Below are 21,768 nucleotides of genomic sequence, written 5' to 3' on the forward strand. Positions count from 1 at the left end.
GACTTGAAGGACGTGAGTTTGAGTAGGCTTTGGAAGTTGGTGACGGACAGGAAAGCCTGGCGTGTTCCAGTCCATGGGGTTGCAAAGAGTCGGACATGACTGAGCAACTGAACTGAACTTAACTGACTCCATCTGAATCCGATGTAAATACATATCAGGAGTCTCTTCCCGGACCTGCAGAATCTGAATCTTTGAGATCAGGGTCCAGGAATCTGCCTTTTAAATAAAAGTTCTAGAGACTTTAAGGTACACTGAAGATGGAGACTCATAGCTGTAAGAGTAGAGCTGAATGCAAGGCCATGCATATTAAAATGTTAGGTTCTTAACACAAGGTGTCAAATGACTTTCTAAAAGCCTTAGACGGTTTATACCACCAACACTATATGAGGATGATCAACTCACCAATCTCTTGAAAAACAGTTTTGTTCGTTTGATGGATGAAAAATGGTGAATGACCCTGACCTGAGTCTACCTTGAGAATAAAGACCTGTGAGATTGAATTCTCACAGGTTTTGATTTTGGGCAATCGGATTTCAGTTTATAAGGCATCTTTTTTTTTTTTTTTTCCCCCCTTGGCCAAGCATTTCTGGGAGAACTGGGACAGGATTGCAAACAGAAAAAATAAAACAAAACCAACCATAGAATGACAAAGTATTCATTCTATCTGAGTGTATTTGAAAATGGCACATTATCATTTGCCTGCCTGAACAAAATGTAGTCATTTTATCTTAGGAATGTTCCATTCTTCTTGACTTTCATTTTTGTGCTTCTCATGGGTGCTTTTCTAATGGTGGGACAAAAGAGCGGAATTGAGAAGGGCTTGGTTCCACAATGTCAACACGATCTGACCCTTGGAGGTACAGCCAGTACATTGCCATTATGTGTTTCCTCTTACCTTCTGGGGCTTTTGAAAAATTATAACAGGACAACAATTTAATGGAGTGAAATCTACAGTTGTTGACCTTGCCTGACTAAGTCACTCACATTTGTATAAACTTAAGGAAATGTTCAGGTGCCAGTTTGAGCTTTGATAAAAGTGTGTTTTCTTTTATCCTCATACTTGTAAAACTGAAGTAACATTTTGGAAAAGAATGTATCCCTTTCTGTTTTGTGTCGTTTGGTTTTTTTTTTTTTTTTTGGTGCTGGAAAGAGATGTTGAGAAACGTGTGCAAGATTTGAGTGTGTGCTGGAGAGGGAGCTATGTATATCTGTGTTAACACTTTTGAACCAGCCACTGGATGCAGAGGCTGGTCACCACTGCCTTTAAGCTTGTGGGCCTGTTTCTAGTTGAGCACCTATGAATCCAGCAGATCATCTTCAGGTGTGTACCTAAATTGCCTTTCTGATACTCGTTTGTTCTTTTTGAGTTTGGGTGGCACAAGCCAGTTTTTTTAGACATGCTGAGATTCCCCAGCTTAAGCTGACTTTAGAGTCTTCAAGGGCTTTCCTGGTGGCTCAGACAGTAACAGTCTGCCTGCAATGTGGGAGAGCTGGGTTTGATCCCTGGTTTGGGAAGGTCCCCTGGAGAAGAGAATAGCAACCCACTCCAGTATGCTTGCCTGGAGAATTCCATGGACAGAGGAGCCTGGCGAGCTACAGTCCATGGAGTCGCAAAGAGTTGGGTGGGACTGAGTGAGTGCACACACACACACACACACACACACAGTCTTCAAACTGGCAAAACTGTATATTAAGGCTCTGAGGCCATACACTCCAATATCCTGTGATTCCTCTCTCTCATTCCCCCAGCGTCCTCCTCAACCTTTGAAGTTGTTGGAATAAGGAAAATGTATCTAGTGCTGTCCAGAAAATAGAGATTTCCTGTCCTCTAGATTCAGAACTTGCCTATGAACTATTGCTGAAAAAAATCTTCACTGGAACTTTTTCATACAATAAAATGATCATAAATTAACTATGATCATGCAAGGATAAGAGAAATATGAAATATTTCTAAGGCAGGCAGTCTTCTTTCTTAAAGTAAGTTGAAGGCAGGATATAAGGATTTATAAAATTTATAAAATCAGAAACATGCTTGCATGCTCAGTTGTGTCTGACAGATCCCAGATGACTATAGTCCATCAGGATCCTCTGTTCGTAGAATGTTCCAGGCAAGAATACAGGAGTGGGTTGCTATTTCCTACTCCAGGGGACCAGAAGAAAATTAGTTTAATTCTAAGTCCATGAGTAGCCAGGACTAAGCAAAATGCAACGGATTTGCCTTTGTGTGTGTGTGTGTGTGTGTGTGTGTGTGTGTGTGTGTGTTACTCAGACAGTAACAGTCTGCCTGCAATGTGGGAGAGCTGGGTTTGATCCCTGGTTTGGGAAGGTCCCCTGGAGAAGGGCATGGCAACCCACTCCAATATTTTTGCCTGGAGAATTCCATGGACAGAGGAGCCTGGCTGGCTACAGTCCATGGGATTGCAGAGAGTCGGATATGACTGAGTGACTAAGCACATGCCAGCTTCAGGAGCTGGGGCAGAGCTCCTTGGTCTTTAAGTCTTCAACATAAAAGAAAAACATTGAAAACCTCTCTTAAAGCCATGTCTAACATTTGCAGAATAGCCGTCAGAATCGATTCCTTGCAAAGAGCAAGGAAATGTAAAAACAGCAACAGCACCTCTCTCAGAGGTCCCCCAGCCATTTCCTCATAACTTCTTTCCTTTATTAAGGGGAAATTGGCGTGCTGTATCGTGTCAGAGTTCAGAGCCCACATAGATACGGATGGGAAGTAAAGAGTGACTGGCTGCCTCTGTGCCAGGTGTTCGTCGATTGTGAAACTGAATAATGGATAATAACCATCTCAGTGTGTTTATCAGTGCAGTTCACTCTTTATGATGCAGAAGAGGTCACTGGAGACAATGCACAGGACTCTCATCGGTCTTATTCATTAACAAGGCACTGCTGGCTGAAATTCAGGCTCCATTACTTACATACAACAATGACAGAGACCCTGCATCGAGTTGCAATTAAGCTTGATCAGAGATAGGGTACAGTTGCTCTAATCAGAATCACTCAGAATTAATCTCATACTTGTGAAATGGTATGCGATGAGATTGATTAAATGGTAACCAAAGCAACCTCATCTTCTGTATCTCTTCAAGTTAAAAAGAGAAAGAGAGAGAGAATGGGAAAAAAGGAGGGCAAAGGAAAACAGAAAGATGACTGTTTTAGTTCTTATTACTTTTATTGCAACTGGTTAGAAGAAAATGTATTTTGATAAGAGCAAATGTATCCTAGCAAGGTGACCACTGTCTGGGTTCCAGAAACCTTTGCAGGTCTCATTATGATCCTGAAGCACAACCTGTGATGCTTAATTTCCTCTTCCTTGGGGTTCATTTCATATGTGTTTGGAACTAGCCTGATTAGAGCAAGAATTTCAACTTGCAGGAGGAGGAAGGGGAAATTGAAGCTGGACAATGTTTCCTTTCTCTGGTAAGAATCAGTTCTTCAACTTTTTACCTTTGGAACTATATATATAGCAGATCCAATGACAACTGGCCCATATGAAAGCAAATAGAAGATTTTGGAGAACTTTTTGTGAAATAGTTTAAGAAGTTACAGAGATGTGGGAGATATGGATAAGGGACTATATCGAATTTCTTACTAATTCCTTACCTTAATGAAGATTCACTCAGGTTTTGTTTTTTTTTTCCAGGTTAACAGTATGTCACTCTGGGAATAGAATCCATTTTTACATTTTGAGAAAATTGTGAAGCGTGTGAACATGTGTTTTCATTTATGTACACACATGCAGACATTGGTACACTTGATTTGCTGCACTCGTATGTGTTTGAGCTCTAATTTCATTTATTTTAATAATATTAATTTATTTATTTGGCTGCCCCAGGTCTTAATTGTGACACACTGGATCTTCGATTTTTTATTTGCGACATGCAGGATGTTTTAGTTGCGGCATGTGGGATCTAGTTCCCTGACCAGAGATCAAAATTGGGTCCTCTGCATTTGGGAGCATGGAGCCTTAGCTACTGGGCCACCAGGGAAATCCTTGATCTCTAGTATTTAGCTATTGTGAGTGAAATATTTGCTCTGTCTCCTTTATCTCCCTTGGCAGATTTGTGAATCTCTTCCCGTACCATATCAGCTTCATGAGTAGAAATATCGCAGTCATTTTGAGGATAGGATACAGTGAAATTTGTTTCTTATATACATCTCTGATGATCATGTGGATGAGAAAATGGCATGTAAATATTTTGAGTCATTTACATAAGAAATGTTGAAATAAAGTATAACTCTTCTAGAGTAAAGGAAAAAAGAACTTTCTAGCTCTTTTTTTCCTTTTCTTCTTGGGTATAACATCTTACCTACGTAAATAATAGAATTATAATAAACTTATGAAGAAATCATTGAGGTGATATTGACCCATATGGTTGCATATCTGACTACATGGACATTTCATGTGTAGGTTTAGTTTTTATGCCACATGTTGAATGCAGTTTGTGTAAAGCATCAAATTTAGCTGGAACTCACTTCTACTTCTTCGGAGAAGGCAATGGCACCCCACTCCAGCACTCTTGCCTGGAAAATCCCATGGATGAAGGAGCCTGGAAGGCTGCAGTCCATGGAGTCGCTGAGGGTTGGACACGACTGAACGACTTCACTTTCACTTTTCACTTTCATGCATTGGAGAAGGAAATGGCAACCCACTCCAGTGTTCCTGCCTGGAGAATCCCAGGGATGGGGGAGCTTGGTGGGCTGCCGTCTATGGGATCGCACAGAGTCGGACACAACTGAAGCGACTTAGCAGCACTTCTACTTTTTTGGAGCTGGAGATTTTACAAACTCTTAAAAAAAATACTCCAAGTATATTTCTTTTATTGCTTTTATTTTGGCTTCAGCAGTGTATTCATTATCCAATATAAAGAGGAAAAAACTCCGTTACCAAAAAACCTTGGGGTTTACTATTTTTGTGTGTGTGCGTGTATTTCTTTCTGTTAGGGAGCAATTTTTCATCTGAAATAAGTTTCTTCTCTATTCCCTTCACTTGCAAAGGGTTTTGTAATAAAATCAACAGAAAGAAAGGTAGAAATGAGAAACTTTTATTCTTTACTAGTGGGAGGATTAGTCTAAAAATGAGAAAACCTCTTTATTCTGACAGCAGCATAGGAACTCCTCTTGGAATGGGTGCTTTCGTCTGATCCTAAGTTCAGGTGCTAACCCTTACAGATGATAAATGCTCCAGGGTCAGAGTTTAAGATTAAGTGAAAGAACACTGAACGTGATCTGAAGCGCTGTCTTCATGACTGACAAGGTTGGATATGCTGAGCCTTCCAAAGTGGAAGATTCAATTATATTCTACTTGCTTATTTTCTTGACCTTCCTCATGTCAGCAGTGAGGGTTACAGGACAAGGTAGAGAGCTGCTTTTTAATTTTTTAAAAAAAATTAAAAAAAGTTTTCCTTGATATATATATATATATATAATATATACTCCAATTATATATATAATTGAAGTATAGTTGACTTACAATGTTTCAGGTGCACACACAGCAAGGTGGTTCAGTTATACATATACACATTGAGATTATTTTCCATTGTAGGTTATTACAAGATATTGGCTAGAGTTCCCAGTGCTATATAGTAAACCTTTGTTGTTTGTTGCATATCTAATTTTTTTTAATTGGAAATCTAGCATTTAATAAAAATGCCATAAAATTTTTAGTTAGGGAAGAATTTGTAAGTTTCCTAAAATATATATATATATATATAATACATATATCTAAATACATATGTATACAAAAACTTTTCTACTATGCTTACTAAAGGCTTGAGGAAGAACATTACAAAATAAAAGAGAGAGAGAGAGAGTTGTTTGACACTGTCTGGCATTTATCATGAAGGTGGCCATCCTTGGCTTTGGGCTTCCTTCTGTGCTCTAGAGCTCACATGCACAATTCCTGGTCTAGACTCAGACCAGGAGTCTAGATGCTGTTGATGCTGAGTGTTGGTCATCTGTTCAATTGACTTGCTTATTTGCTTCTTGTAAAAAACATTTCATCAGCATTTCTCTGAGAAAATTGAGAGATGTGGGTTTGAGTCAATGTATAAATAGTAGCTCCTCTCTCATGGACTCACCTTGATCATCTATCCTTTCATTCAGTCAACAGATATTTATAATCAAGAACGAAAAGTGAAAACCCGAGAAGGCATTTGTCAGTTAACCAAGAGGTGAGAATTGGAACTTTATTTTAAAAACATTCCTATAACCCAATGGTACCTGGACTTGTTTGTACACCACTTTTTAAATTCACCCAGCATTTTATCGGTTCCCACTGATATCCTGGAGTTGAGCTGCCCTCTGATTTCCATATTTGAATTCAACCAGAATGGGAACACTAGTTCAGGCAGCTTCCTTGTTAGACCTCAGATTATAGCTGTGCCCTTGCCTGATGGTAATAACATGCCAAGAGCAGAGTCTAGGGAGCAGTCTGCCTTAGGTGTAGATGGTGAGAGGGCACCTGGTTTGTAGAGAGGTGAAAAGCAATACAAATTTGACTAGTTTTTGGTCTGCTTTTTTTTATTATCACCATGTGCTTGCAATTCTAAACAGTGGCAAAGATAAAATACTCCCTCCCCCCATGTACATTTGTTGTAGTAAGTTCTGAACAGTTGCTGCAGTTGAGGTCAAGTGAGGTAGCCATATCATTTCTGTTGTGGGGCAGACATATTTACAACTTTAACAACTTCTAAGAAAAAACCATATATATAGAAAAAGACCCATTTTTGGTGGGAAAGCTTGTTTTTCATTTTCAAGTACAGCAAACAGATTTATATTCACTCCTATTAAAATGTAGGCTAAGGCATTCTTTACAGAAATTCATTTCACACACCACAGAGTTTTTGTATTTATAATTTAAACAGTGAAATAGAGTGATGAACTGTGAGGTACGATGTTTTGTTTGGTAAATGCAAATTTTATTTCATACTTGAAATACTGAATGGAATTTGAATCGTATCTTTAAATTAGAATGTACTTTAAAAATTAAAACTAAACAACCAAATAAAGAAAGTAATGATTATTGCAGAAAGTAATTTTATATAGAGCAAGGTGCTGTTAGAAATGATCCAGTTGGGTATTATGTTCACAAGGTATGCCTCTGTGGTTTTATTCAATACCTTGGTGGTCCACCTTCTAACTAATGGAGAATAAGACTCATATAATTGGCTATAGTGTTCTCTCTATTTTCTGTCCTTCCTGAGACATTTTTGCACTGTGTCACCAGATAAACAGAAATGAATCATAGTTTGGAGGCCTTTTATTTAATCCCACTTCTTAGTGAATGAAGATTACTGCAGAACACCCACCATGGCAATTTATATGCTTTCTCAAGTTCATTAACTCACTCATTTATGGGCCATGGCAAAAAGAATGTCATGGCAGGAAAAGGACAGTTTGAAATTTTTCCATGCCAGGTTTGGATTGAGCTTGAAATGTTTGCACTGAACTTTTAAGTTCAATTTAGAAACAAAACCAAATGAAGGATGTTCTTTCCAAATGCAAAGTGATGGTAAGACTGCTTCAGGGAGAGATTTATCTGGGAATAGAGGAGCCCTGCGGCTTAGCACTTGACTCACACACCTCCTTATTCTACTTCACACATCTCAGGAGAAAGTCTAAGAGCTCAAAGAAACCCACCATCTTCACCCTTAAGATAAGCTGTCTCAAAACCATTGTTCAACTAACACTTTGCCTCTGCAAAAAACAGAAGAGCAGCCATGCTTACAGGACTGTGAACCAATCAAATTTTACTGTAAGGACAAAAAGATCCTTGAGTACATGGCTAGATGAGTTAAAGCTCCATTCTACACGTGAAAGATGCTGAAGTTTACCAGCATCATTGTGTACTTTGAAGGTTAAAAATTGGTGGGAGGGGGACATCTATTCTCAGAGTTTTAAAACAAATGTGGTGTGGAAGGCGCCAAGATGGCGGAGGAGTAGGATGGGGAAAACACTTTCTCCCCCACAAATTCATCAAAAGAGCATTTAAACCTCGAGTAAATTCCACAAAACAACTTCTGAATGCCGGCAGAGGACATCAGGCACCCAGAAAAGCAACCCAACTCCTCGAAAGGAGGTAGGAAAAAATATTAAAGACAATAAAAGAGACAAAAGAGGGAGGGACGGAGTTCCGTCCCGGGAAGGGAGTCTTAAAAAGAGAGAAGTTTCCAAACACCAGGAAACTTTCTCACTGCCGAATCCGTGCCGAGCTTTGGAAGCACAGAGGACAACATAACAGGGAGAAAAAATAAATAAACAGTTAAAACTCACAGATTGCGAGCCCTACGGTAACTCCTCCAGCGGAGAAGCAGCGCAGACGCCTGCATCCGCCATTAGCAAGCGGGGGTTGGGCAGGGAGGCGCGGCGCGGGCTGCATCGCTGAGAGTAAGAATCTGGCCTGAATACCTTGAGCACTATCTGAGCGAAATAATTTGGGCTAGCAAACCAGACTGTGGGATATCTACCATGCGAAAAGCCAGCCCTAACCTAAGACACCGCCAGCCCACGCACGGAACAAAGGACTAAACAGAGGTAGCCGGCTGCAAACCTTCCCCCTCCGGTGACAGGCAGCCAGAGCCGGAAGGGGGCAATCGCAGCCCCAGAGAGACATTATCTATAAAACTGGCTTCTTTGCTAACTAAAACTTATTGGGGGTCTGGACGGTTAACATCTGCCTGAGAAGGTGCGCCGGTTTTACACCCAGATAACCAAGTGGCGGGGAGGCGATAAGTCGCAGCATTGGCGCTCGCCAAACACCTCATCACCTGAGCTGCTCGGACCTGGGAAGAGCACAAAACGCAGCCCCAACTGAGTCTGCGCCTCTGAGGACTACCTGAGTGCCTGAACCTGAGCGGCTTGGACCTGGGAGGTGCATGCAACCCAGGGCCAGCCTCGGATTGTTCCCGGCGGAACAACCTAGAGCCTGAGCAGTGTGGGCAGGGAGGCTACACGCGCCGTGAGCGGGGGCAGACCCAGTGTGGCTGAGGCACTGTGAGCGCACGCCAGTGTCATTTGTTTGCAGCATCCCTCCCTCCCTCCCCATAGCGCGACTGAACAAAGAGAAGAAATACAGCTCCACCCACCAGAACACCGACACAAGCTTCCCTAACCAGGAAACCTTGACAAGCCACCTCTACATACCCACACACAGCGAGGAAACGCCACAATAAAGAGAACTCCACAAACTGCCAGAATACAGAAAGGACTCCCAAACTCAGCAATTTAAACAAGATGAAGAGACAGAGGAATACCCAGCAGATAAAGGAACAGGATAAATGCCCACCAAACCAAACAAAAGAGGAAGAGATAGGGAATCTACCTGATAAAGAATTCCAAATAATGATAGTGAAATTGATCCAAAATCTTGAAATTAAAATGGAATCACAGATAAATAGCCTGGAGACAAGGATTGAGAAGATGCAAGAAAAGTTTAACAAGGACCTAGAAGAAATAAAAAAGAGTCAATATATAATGAATAATGCAATAAATGAAATTAAAAACACTCTGGAGCCAACAAATAGTAGAATAACAGAGGCAGAAGATAGGATTAGTGAATTAGAAGATAGAATGGTAGAAATAAATGAATCAGAGAGGATAAAAGAAAAACGAATTAAAAGAAATGAGGACAATCTCAGAGACCTCCAGGACAATATTAAACGCTACAACATTCGAATCATAGGGGTTCCAGAAGAAGAAGACAAAAAGAAAGACCATGAGAAAATACTTGAGGAGATAATAGTTGAAAATTTCCCTAAAATGGGGAAGGAAATAATCACCCAAGTCCAAGAAACCCAGAGAGTCCCAAACAGGATAAACCCAAGGAGAAACACCCCAAGACACATATTAATCAAATTAACAAAGATCAAACACAAAGAACAAATATTAAAAGCAGCAAGGGAAAAACAACAAATAACACACAAGGGAATTCCCATAAGGATAACAGCTGATCTTTCAATAGAAACTCTTCAAGCCAGGAGGGAATGGCAAGACATACTTAAAATGATGAAAGAAAATAACCTACAGCCCAGATTATTGTACCCAGCAAGGATCTCATTCAAGTATGAAGGAGAAATCAAAAGCTTTTCAGACAAGCAAAAGCTGAGAGAATTTTGCACCACCAAACCAGCTCTCCAACAAATACTAAAGGATATTCTCTAGACAGGAAACACAAAAATGGTGTATAAACTCGAATCCAAAACAATAAAGTAAATGGCAACAGGATCATACTTATTAGTAATTACCTTAAACGTAAATGGGTTGAATGCCCCAACCAAAAGACAAAGACTGGCTGAATGGATACAAAAACAAGACCCCTACATATGTTGTCTACAAGAGACCCACCTCAAAACAGGGGACACATACAGACTGAAAGTGAAGGGCTGGAAAAAGATTTTCCATGCAAATTGGGACCAAAAGAAAGCAGGAGTCACAATACTCGTATCAGATAAATTAGACTTTAAAACAAAGGCTGTGAAAAGAGACAAAGAAGGTCACTACATAATGATCAAAGGATCAATCCAAGTAGAAGATATAACAATTATAAATATATATCCACCCAACATGGGAGCACCGCAGTATGTAAGACAAATCCTAACAAGTATGAAAGGAGAAATTAACAATAACGCAATAATAGTGGGAGACTTTAATACCCCACTCACACTTATGGATAGATCAACTAAACAGAAAATTAACAAGGAAAAAAAAAAAAAACAACATGTATCTATAAAGCTCACAAAGCAAAGCACAGTAAAATGAGGTATGGCAATAAAAAAAAAAAAAAAAAATCACCACTGAAATCCCATATTGAGCAGGTGATATGCAGGGCAATTTCACATACTTTGTCTTATTTAATCCTAATGGTAGCCCTGTGATAGACATAAAAAAAAAAAAAAAATGAAAATAAGAGAGGAGAAACTCTATGGGTACCATTTCCCGAACTTGTACTTTCAGCTTGAGGACCCAGTGTGGGAGGAATAGGGCATGGAATTGTTGCAAAGAACCCTTAAATCCTTAGACATGTTGTGCATTTTCTGAGAATGGAAATAAGCATGGTTTCCCACTTCTAGACATACTATTGGATTTATTGTTGATGCAACCAATAAAGTGTGAGCTCATCTAAAAAAAAAAAATCCCTTATTAGATATATGATTTATAATATTTGTGCCTAAAATATGTAGATACCATCCATGGTCAATCCTAAAATAGTCTGCAAAAAAAAAAAAAAAAAATAACTAGGACTTTTTGGAGTCAGAAAGACCAAACTCCCAACCCTAGCCCTGTCACCTCCTGGCTGCAGACCCTTGGTGTATGGGTGTCTAAGCCTCAGTTTCCATCTCTTTAGTGGGATGGGAAGACTTACCTCACTGAATTATAATGAAGATCATGTACCACTCAACAGAAAGCAGTTTTATAGCTACAGATAAATATATAAAGCAGTTTTCATGTCACTGTGGCAGATTCTTTCTTGGCAGGCTCTCTTTATATTTATTATTGTTTTTCTCTCTGGTGATTTAGAGGTGGAGGCCTCAAAGAAACAAGCAGAACTTGATAAGAAAGCAATGGAAAAAAAAAAAATAAAAAAAAAAAATAAAACAAATGTGGTGGAAGTTATCTTCTCTGAGTCATTGGGCTGATAGTTGATAGAAAAAAAAAAGCTGATTGGAAAAAAAATCTGATTGAAGGATGCAGCCATAGAATGATATATATATATGTGTGTTTTAAACACATAAAATATTATACATGCAGGTATGGTAATTTACCATGATTTTTAAAAAATTTTGTTTATTTATTTTTGGCTGTGCTGGGCCTTTGTTGCTTAGTGTGGGCTTTCTCTAGTTGTGGCGAGTGGGGGCTCCTCCATGTTGTGGAGTTTGGGCTCCTCCTTGTTGGGGAGCTTGGGCTTCTCACTGTTGTGGAGCTTGGGCTCCTCCTTGTTGTGGAGCTAGGGCTCCTCCTTGTTGTGGAGCTTGGGCTTCTCATTGTTGTGGTGCTTCGGCCCCTCACTGTTGTGGAGCTTGGGCTCCTCCTTGTTGTGGAGCTTGGGCTTCTCACTGTTGTGGAGCTTGGGCTCCTCCTTGTTTTGGAGCTTGGGCTTCTTCTTGTTGTGGAGCTTGGGCTTCTCACTGTTGTGGAGCTTGGGCTCCTCCTTGTTTTGGAGCTTGGGCTTCTCCTTGTTGTGGAGCTTGGGTTCCTCCTTGTTTTGGAGCTTGGGCTTCTCACTGTTGTGGAGCTTGGGCTCCTCCTTGTTGTGGAGCTTGGGCTCCTCCTTGTTTTGGAGCTTGGGCTTCTCACTGTTGTGGAGCTTGGGCTCCTCCTTGTTGTGGAGCTTGGGCTTCTCCTTGTTGTGGAGCTTGGGCTCCTCCTTGTTTTGGAGCTTGGGCTTCTCACTGTTGTGGAGCTTGGGCTCCTCCTTGTTGTGGAGCTTGGGCTCCTCCTTGTTTTGGAGCTTGGGCTTCTCACTGTTGTGGAGCTTGGGCTCCTCACTGTTGTGGAGCTTGGGCTCCTCACTGTTGTGGAGCTTGGGCTTCCCATTGTGGAGCACAGGCTCTAGGTCCATAGGCTTCAGTAGGTGCAGCACTTGGGCTCCATAGTTGTGGCACACAAGCTTAGTTGTTCCACAGCCTGTGGGATCTTCCTGGGCCAGGGATTGAACCTGTGTCCCCAGTACTGGGCTTTCTTATCCACTGTGCCACCAGGGAAGTCCCTTTACCAGGCTTTTGATGTAAGATCTTTGTTCTGAATTTGGATCTGTGTGAATTGCATTTTCCCTGCATTTTCTGTAATTGCTTGTTTTTATTTCTTTAAAATGAAGAAAGAGTTTGAAGACATTTAGAAGACAATGCAGTGTATTTCTAGATTTTTATGTGTTCTTTTTCTCATCTTTAAAATCAGCAATTAAAAGAAACCCAGTTCACTTAATTTTTTTCAAAGGATTCCATTCTGTTTACATGAGAACTCTTTCCTTTGCACTCACTTTCCACCAGTGTACATATTTTTAAAAATTTAATTATATCATTACAGTAGTATGGGAATTAAATAGGTACAAAGAACCAATCCTTGTTAAGTGTAAAATTCAACTGGTTGGAACCATGTGGATTCATCGTGCTGTGGATACCAGCCAGAATATTTCACTTCATGAGCAGAGAACCCCCTTTGTTCAGTCTTGGAGCTACACTAAGAGAGCTTCTACTAAAAAAGGTGAATGTCTTTAGTCCGTTCTGACTGCTATTACAGAACATTATGAACCTAGTTAACAGAGGCTGGGACATCCAAGATCAAGGTAGATTTGGTGTTTGGTGAGAGCTTTCTGGTTTGTACACAGCCATCTTCTCATTATGTCCTCCACAGGGTGTAAGAGATGTGAGAGTTGTTTGGGGTCTCTTATATAAATCCCTGATCCTATTCATGAGGGCTCCACCTACATGACCTAATCACCTCCCAAAGGCCTCACCGCCAAATACCATTCATTCTGTTAGGGATTAGGTGCCAGCATATGAATTTTTTGTGGGGGACACAGGCATGTAGTTTGTAGCAGAGAAATTATAAAATTAGTTATAAAGTTGGATTGGAGAATAACGGATCATGGGAAAGTGAATTTTCTAGATAATGGGATACTTAGAATTATTCCAAACTACTAACTGTTGAAGGAAAGTGTTCTGCAATGTATTATCTCTTAGAAAAAACAATAAAGTAAGCATATCGCCCACTAAGCTAGTGAGCTGACACCTGGTAAGCAGTAATCTGGTGTGATAATCATGCGAGCCACTGGGCATGTTTGGTGGGCACCATGCCCTTCCTGTGGACATCTTCCAGTAGCCTTCTTGTCTAGCTGTGTCCCCTCCTCGCTCCCGGGTTCTCCTACCTCCCTATACACTCTGGCCCTTCCCCGAGTCTTCTCGGATTGTCATTCTCTGCAGTTCTGTGCCATTTCTGTGCCCTGCTTCTTTCCTGTGGCTGACTTATTTTTTTCTTCTTTCATTTTTCCTGCCACTGCTGGGGCTTTCATTGTTGGAGCCAATAAGGTGTGGCTGTTTTTCATTTTCCTCCACTGGGTCAGCCAAATTGGATTTTGACATTTCCTAATCCCTGACTCTCCTCTTTTTTTCATGCTGTTCCCTTAGGGTTGTGTGGCTGAGGGTGGCTGGAGGAGGCTGGCTGGATGTGCGTGCCTTCGTGCTAAGTCACTTCAGTTGTGTCTGACTCTTTGCCACCCCGTGGACTATAGCCCTCCAGGCTCCTCTGTCCATGGAAGTCTCCAGGCAAGTATACTGGAATGGGTTGCCCTGCTCTTCTCCAGAGATCTTCCCAACTCAGGGATCAAATCTGAGGGTCTCTTAGGTCTCTAGCTTTGGCAGCCAGGTTCTTTACCACCAGTTCCACCTAGGAAGCCTGGATGGCTGGACAGCTAGCTACAAATGAATACGTGGAAGTAATGGAAAGTGTGGGAACCAAAACCTTCTGGGTATGAGTGAGGGAGGGCTTCCCAGGTGGCCTTAGCGGTAAAGAATCCGCCTGCCAGTGCAGGAGACATAGAGATGCGGGTTTGATTCCTGAGTCAGGAAGATTCCCTAGAGGAGTGCGTGGCAACCCACTCCAGTATTCTTGCCTGGAAAATCTCATAAACAGAGGAGCCTGGTGGGCTACAGTCCATAGGGTCGCACAGAGTCGGACATGACTGGACATGACTGAAGTGACTTGGCACACATGCACGCATGAACAAGGGAAGACCTCCCAGAGCGTTGTGCTCTCATTCTCTCGGCCTTTTAACACACATGCTTATTTGTGCAAATTGCTTTTCCCATTTGGATGAATGATGAACTGTCATGCCCAGAGTGAAAAGCTCCTAGAGATGAGTTCTGTTCAGAATTACAGAGGTTTACATCGGAGTCTCAGTTTGCTTAAGATTTCCCAGAATAATGTTGACATCTCTTTAAAAGAGGTAACAGAAGAGGAAGCACTATAGCTGCTGCTTTTTTTTTGCTGCTGCTTTTTTGATGTTGTAATTTGTTTGGCTATAAGAAAACCCTCCTTCTTCAGATTAAAATAAAAAAAAAGCAAAACAAAAACTCACTCACATGTCTCAAATCCCAGTTGAGCTAAAGCTACAAATCACATTCATTTGTAGGATATGATTGAAAGATAACTCTAGGATAATGAAGGTTCATAAACCTGGGCTGTAGTTAGCATAAGATGTAAACAGGGCCTTCTTGCTTCCACTCTGTCAGAAGCTGTCATTTATTTCTAATTACTATCTCCTGGAAAAACACTGTGCTGTCACTGTCTTTTAAATTTCTTCCTCCTTTAGAGAAAACACATATTTTAGGTCATTAAGAAAAACCTTGTCTTGATGATGTTTTGTTCAACAAACCAGAATTATTATTTTGTTTCAGGCACAATTTTTGTGGTAGGAAGAGACAGCGTATATTTTAATTTGGCAATGAATTAACAATAATCAAGAAAATGTGGCTTTTCCATTGTTACACAGTTAAGTAGATGTGTGTATGTTTATTTAAACCACAGGAAAAAATTCTTGCTATTTGGGTTTTTAAAGTGAATCAGTCAGGAAGGAAAAATATTGGTATGTGAAATCTGAAAACCTTACCTTAATTTTCAACTCAATATTGCATTTGCAATGAAAAAAATCCATGATGAAAGTTAAAAGAAGTCTCTTCAAATTAGCAAGTGTAGTAAAGAAAAATCAATATTATTTTGTATAGACCAGGAGTTGAAAGTGGCAGAAGTTGGCTTTTGTTGTTTTTCATATTATGAAATGTTACTTGAATACATATGAAAATTTAAGTGGGCAAAATTTTGATTTTCAGCTGAGGTTACTTTGGTAATTTTTTTCAGTGACTTAATCTAGTCTTATAGTAAATTTGGGAAATGCATGAGTTGGTTGTATAAACTGTTCTTTGAGACTGTGAATGAAAATGAAGTCAGTGCAGGGTTATGCTCTTCCTTGGTCCATAAAGAGGTTCAGAGAACATTGCACGCACAAGTTGTAGTTCCTTATTTTTAGGTCCAGGAGAAGGTCTGAGAGGAATGAGTGAAGGTAGCTGGAAGAGACCAGCATTATTGGTAGTGAGTGTATGGACCAAAGAGGAGACCACAAATCTCAGAACTTGCCATTTTCCTCTTGACTTACGAACAGGCTTCACGCTTGATCTGTAATGTACAGGGTTGGAGGCAGAAGTAGGTGGGTCCTAGGTCTGTGATGAAAGATAAATAAATTCTTAAATGTTTTAGCTTGTAGAGTTGTAAGAAGAAATTTCAGTTATTCCTTATGCCTTTATTAACATGCCTGACAAATTTACATATATGATTTTAACTGGCTGAATTTTTGTATTACGTAAGTGTTAGCCGCTCAGTCATGTCTGACTCTTTGCGACCCCATGGACCGTAGCCCACCAGGCATCTCTGTCCTTGGGGATTCTCCAGGCAAGAGTATTGGAATGGGTTGCCATTCCCTTCCCCAGGGGATCTTCCTGACCCAGGGATGGACCCAGGTCTCCCACATTGCAGGCAGATTCCTTACTGTTTGAGCCACCAGGGAAGATTGTTTGTATTACATAGTTAACTATATTTGTTGTAGTAAGTAAAGAGCAGAAATACTGATAGCCCACAAAACTGTTATTTGCTGCCGGGAGCCGGTGAGGCATTCCACTCGTGAAAAAGGTCATGAGGAAGGAGGCTCAGCATACGCAAAGGCGGGATCGATCCTCAGGAGTCCGCCCGGATATTCTCGAGCATTTTCCCCCCGAAAACCAGAGTCTGCCTACTGTATTGCTTTGTGCTCTCACCTCTGACTTTACTTGGGGCTGTCCCCTACCACCATCTCGCTCTCTCTGTCAAAGAGTTAACTTACAGCTCCAATTAATAAAGTTCCTGGGCAATTAGGAGTGTTTAAATCCAAACCCCTCAGATGGTTCTCTAACTCACCTGACAAGTTTACCCTGACTCCTACAGCTATGCATACGATTGTTTACAGTCTCCCAGCCTCAAGAGGCACGGGAAGCTTAAGATATTCAAATAGCTTAGAGCCTCTCAGAGAGTTAGAAACTGTCAGAATAAACTAGTAAAGGATTTCATTGATGAACCAATGCTTGTTGCCAAGTTTTCACATCCCCTGAATTGTATCCTTGAACATGTATTAATTAATAGTTGGTATGTAGAAAAAATTAGTGTCCTCGGTGTTAGTAACTTTAGACCCTTAAGGTAATAAATTCTTTCCTTTGTTGTAAACCCATTACACATCCGTCCTATAGGAATGCAATTTTATCTTCAGAAGATGGCGCCAAACCTTAAAATAATTACTCTTAGAGAAAATAAGTCTTTGTTGATAAGTCATTGTCAAGAGTCATAAAATGTTAGTAGGCCTTCTGGCCAGAAGATGATGTAAATCACCTAAACCATTTGTATACGATAAATTTGCAGGAAAGAAACCCTGGTTTTTGATAAGAATCAAAGACTGCTGACTTTGCATCCCCTATTATCCTCTATGTGTAACTTAGGGTATATAAGCCCCTGTTGAAAATAAAGCTACAGGCCTTGCTCACCAACGCTTGGTCTCCCCATGTCATTCTTCCCTTTAACTTCAGGCTGAGTCTCCATCTGGAGCGTGGAACCCACCACGCTTACTAATTATGCCTGGGCTTCTAAGACCCACTCGAGAAGGTGTCTAGGGTGGGACACCTTCCGCTATTCGAGAGGGCGCCTGCGGCCTACGTAAGTGGTGCAAACTTCTTGTCTTGAAGTTTTATTGGTCTCCCGCGTAAACCAAGCTACTCAGCCTCTTTTCTCCACTGAATTTTCCTACTGAGCTATCCTCATTCTATTATTCTTTATATCTTTAATTAGCATATAAATAGTCACCTAGGCCGTCTCTCCTTCGAATACCCTGGATCAGCTGGGGCTGGTTCCCGGCAATTTGCAATTCTGTCTCCAAAAGATAAATGTTGACATTTTTGTATATATTCTTTTAGTTGTCAAACTGAAAAAAAAAAAAAAGATGTTCCTGATGGTCTCTCTCAAAGAGCTCCCACATTAAAAAGTTATAAAATTCATAAAGGCCTGGGCTTTACTGTAAACCTGCCATTCTTAAACTATTTGGTCTATTGAGCAAAGAAACAAGCTCTTCAAGGGTCAGTTTTTTTAAATTGTTATTTTCAATTAATTTTATTGAGTATAAATTCTTTACAATGTTGTTTTAGTTTCTGCTGTGCAGCAAAGTGAATCAGTTATACATGTAGCCACACTTTATTGGATTTCTTTCCCATTTATGTCACCACAGAGCACTGAGTAGAGTTCCCTGTGCTATGCAGTAGGCTGTCATTAGTTATCTATTTTATACATAGTGGTCTATACATGTCAATCCCACTCTTCCAATTCATCCCACTGTGAACTTAAAAAATATACTCAGAATCTGAAAGTAGAGAGCTATTTTATTTGGTGGGAATTCTTAGCTCTTCAAGTCTGGGAGACAACATTGCAAGCAGCTGAGAAACTGCTCCAAGGAGGTGGGGGAAGGAGTCAAGTTATTAGGGCCAGTTTTTATCTACTATCTAATGTATAAACTTCTTTTCTATTCTTCTGGAGAAAAAAGAAGGAAGACGGAAAATCAGATGCTCAGTCATTCATCCACTAGAGAAGTGCTCAGCATGTGGTCTGGACCAGCAGGGTCAGGTTCTTGGGGACTTGTAAGAAATGCTGATCTTCGGGCCCCACCCCTGACTTCCTGACCTGGAAACTCTCCGGGAGGGGCCCAGTAAGCTGTGTTTTAATAGGTCTTCCAGGTGATTCTGATGCGGGCTTAACACTCTTCTGCTCAGTGGGGTCTGAAAGTGGTGACTGGCAGACGGCTCAGGAGCTCTGCAGCCTGGGGTTTGGCTCCACACGCACAAGGAGCACCATTCTGTTGGTCTGAGTGGAGTTTCCAAGAAGAGTTTAAAGAAAGAAGAAACAGCTGTTTACACTGGAGGTCAAGTGGCTGATAGAATAGGAGCATGTGATTTAAGACTGAAAAGAACAGGTTGTGGGGAGATATGCCCTAAAGACCACATTAGGGCTAATGAATATACTGAGGAAGAATAATTACACTATTCACAATTATTGGAGTACTGCTGACTCTCCTGTCATTTGTTTGAATGAAGTTCTTTATTAGAACAATTAATACCTGCTAGTAAATAATGACAGAGAAGGCAATGGCACCCCACTCCAGCACTCTTGCCTGGAAAATCCCATGGACGGAGGAGCCTGGTGGGCTGCAGTCCATGGTGTCGCTGAAGGTCGGACACGACTAAGCGACTTCGCTTTCACTTTTCACTCTCATGCATTGGAGAAGGAAATGGCAACCCACTCCAGTGTTCTTGCCTGGAGAATCCCAGGGACGGGGGAGCCTGGTGGGCTGCCGTCTATGGGGTCGCACAGAGTCGGACATGACTGAAGCAACTTAGCAGCAGCTAGCAGCAGCAGCAGCAGCAGTAAATAATGCTGTATTTTTATTTCCTTCATGGCATCTGACTATGTTATCATCTTACAGCAGGGAGCAAAGTGCAGTGAATGTTTATTTTTTAAAGCGTGAGAGCATTTCAAGCCATAAAACATGGCTTTAAGCTAACATTTAGCCATTGGAATTAAAATACAGAGAATTTATGAATTTGCTAGTTAATTATTTCTGTCTCTGTATAAAACTATTTTATGTTTTCAAACACTTATTCTTATTCATTGAGGGAGCATGAGAAAGACCTGAAAGCTCTCTGAATCTCAGTTTTTTCACCTGTGAAATGGGCTAATAATGCTGAACATAGGTCAAATGAGATGAGGCATGTAAAACTGCCTTCTAAGCTGCATAGTGTTATCATGACCATTATTATATAAAGTTTTCCCTAGCATAAACATTGATTATTTGCATTTACTTTAGTATATTCAACTGTTACCACTTAGAGAATAAAGCACCATGGACACTGATTTTTTAAATATAAAAACACTTTTGGTCAATACATAAAACATGACATAAGCTACCATTTAGCCTTTGGAATTTAATGAGAGAAAACTTATGAATTGTAAATAAATAATATTCAATGGCAAAGCCACCAAATAGATGTCTATTTATCATACTATTATATGAATCAAGCATTCATAAATAAGATGCTATGTATTGCTGACTGCCATTAAGTGACAATATTGACAGAGACCTAGGCCGTGCTAGGAAATGCAATTTGTGTCTTGGGAAATTACTCTCTATCCTGTGGTACCTTAGAGCTAGGAAAATGCCAGTTACTAAACACTAGAAATAAAAACATGTTTTTCTGCTGCATGAACATAGATGTAAAAATCTGTAACAAAATGCTAATCCATACTGCCTCATGATGAAGTGGGCTTATCCCAGGAACCCAAAGTTGATTTAACTTGGGTAAACCAAACATAGTAATTCACCATATTAACAGACTAGAAAATTAAAGCCATATTTTACAACTGATGCAGGCAAAGATTTGGACAAAATTCAATACCTACTTATGGAAAAAACTTCAGGAAATTAGAAATATAAAGGAATTTCCTCACTCTGATAAAGTGCATATACAAAAAGTTTACTAAGCTAACATCATACTCAAGAGTGACAGACTGAATGCTTTCCCCATAAGTCTGGGAACAGGGCAAGGATGTCTGCTGGCTCTCAACATTCTACTAGACCTAACATGTGAATTTAGTGAGATTGCAGGATACAAGATCAACGTATAAAAATAAATTGTATTGTGTTACTAGCAATGGACAATCAGAAATTAAACTGTCAATAGCATAAAAATATAACATTCATATGGATCAATTTCACAGTATGTTTTATAAGACTTGTACCTTAAAACAACTTGCAAAGGCTCTTGTTTTCTACTGCCAGATTGTTTTCTTGGAATGTGGTATCATGGTACATTCCCAAGAGCAGTATAGACAAGTGTTAGCTTAGATTGTTATCCTTATATCTGATTATATTGCTTGAACATCCAGGATTTTCTTGCCAATTTTAAGTTTAAAAAATCTAAAAATCAAAATTGCAAGTAGTCATAATGATAGGAGTAGATTCCTTTTATTGAATGTTTTTTATGTGCTGGGCATTTCAAATGCTTTAAGACCATTACCTAATTTAATTCTTACTATGACTCTATGAGTTAGGCACTGTTAGTTTTCCCATTTTTCAAGTGGGAAGCTGAGGCTTAAAAAGGTTGAGTAATTTTTGTATAGATGTGAGAGTTGGACTGTGAAGAAATCTGAGCGCCGAAGAATTGGTGCTTTTGAATTGTGGTGTTGGAGAAGACTCTTGAGAGTCCCTTGGACTGCAAGGAGATCCAACCAGTCCATTCTGAAGGAGATCAGTCCTAGGTGTTTTTTGGAAGGACTGATGCTAAAGCTGAAACTCCAATACTTTGGCCACCTCATGTGAAGAGTTGACTCACTGGAAAAGACCCTGATGCTGGGGGAGCTGGGGGCAGGAGGAGAAGGGAATGACAGAGGATGAGATGGCTGGATGGCATCACCGACTCAATGGACATGAGTTTGAGTGAACTCTGGGAGTTGGTGATGGACAGGGAGGCCTGGCATGCTGCAATTTATGGGATCGCAAAGAGTCGGACTTGACTGAGCGACTGAACTGAACTGAACTGAACTGAACTGAATTTGCTTAAAAACACTGCCGAGAAATGGTAGTTGGATCTTAAACCAGGGTTTGAGCTTTTTAACCTTCACACTTGATTGTTTTTCTGAGCA

At 40.4% G+C, this 21,768-nt stretch overlaps 1 long non-coding RNA gene across 2 annotated transcripts in view; it reads left to right on the forward strand.

The window, feature by feature from the left end:
- The first annotated feature begins 3,076 nt into the window (after nt 1-3,076).
- Nucleotides 3,077-21,768, forward strand: part of LOC147367504 (uncharacterized) — a 35,416-nt gene continuing 16,724 nt past the window's right edge. Inside the window, exons 1-2 of one of the 2 annotated variants that reach the window (XR_015170156.1) lie at nt 3,077-3,432; nt 6,118-6,185. This is a non-coding gene — a long non-coding RNA (uncharacterized LOC147367504). Of the gene's footprint in view, nt 3,433-5,195; nt 5,370-6,117; nt 6,186-21,768 lie in introns of those variants that run through there. The other variant, XR_015170155.1, reaches the window with a different exon arrangement.

Source organism: Bos grunniens, chromosome 8, assembly GCF_055505025.1.
Source record: "Bos grunniens cultivar Pamir isolate PY7600 chromosome 8, Bosgru_T2T1.0, whole genome shotgun sequence".
Lineage (NCBI taxonomy): Eukaryota > Metazoa > Chordata > Mammalia > Artiodactyla > Bovidae > Bos > Bos grunniens.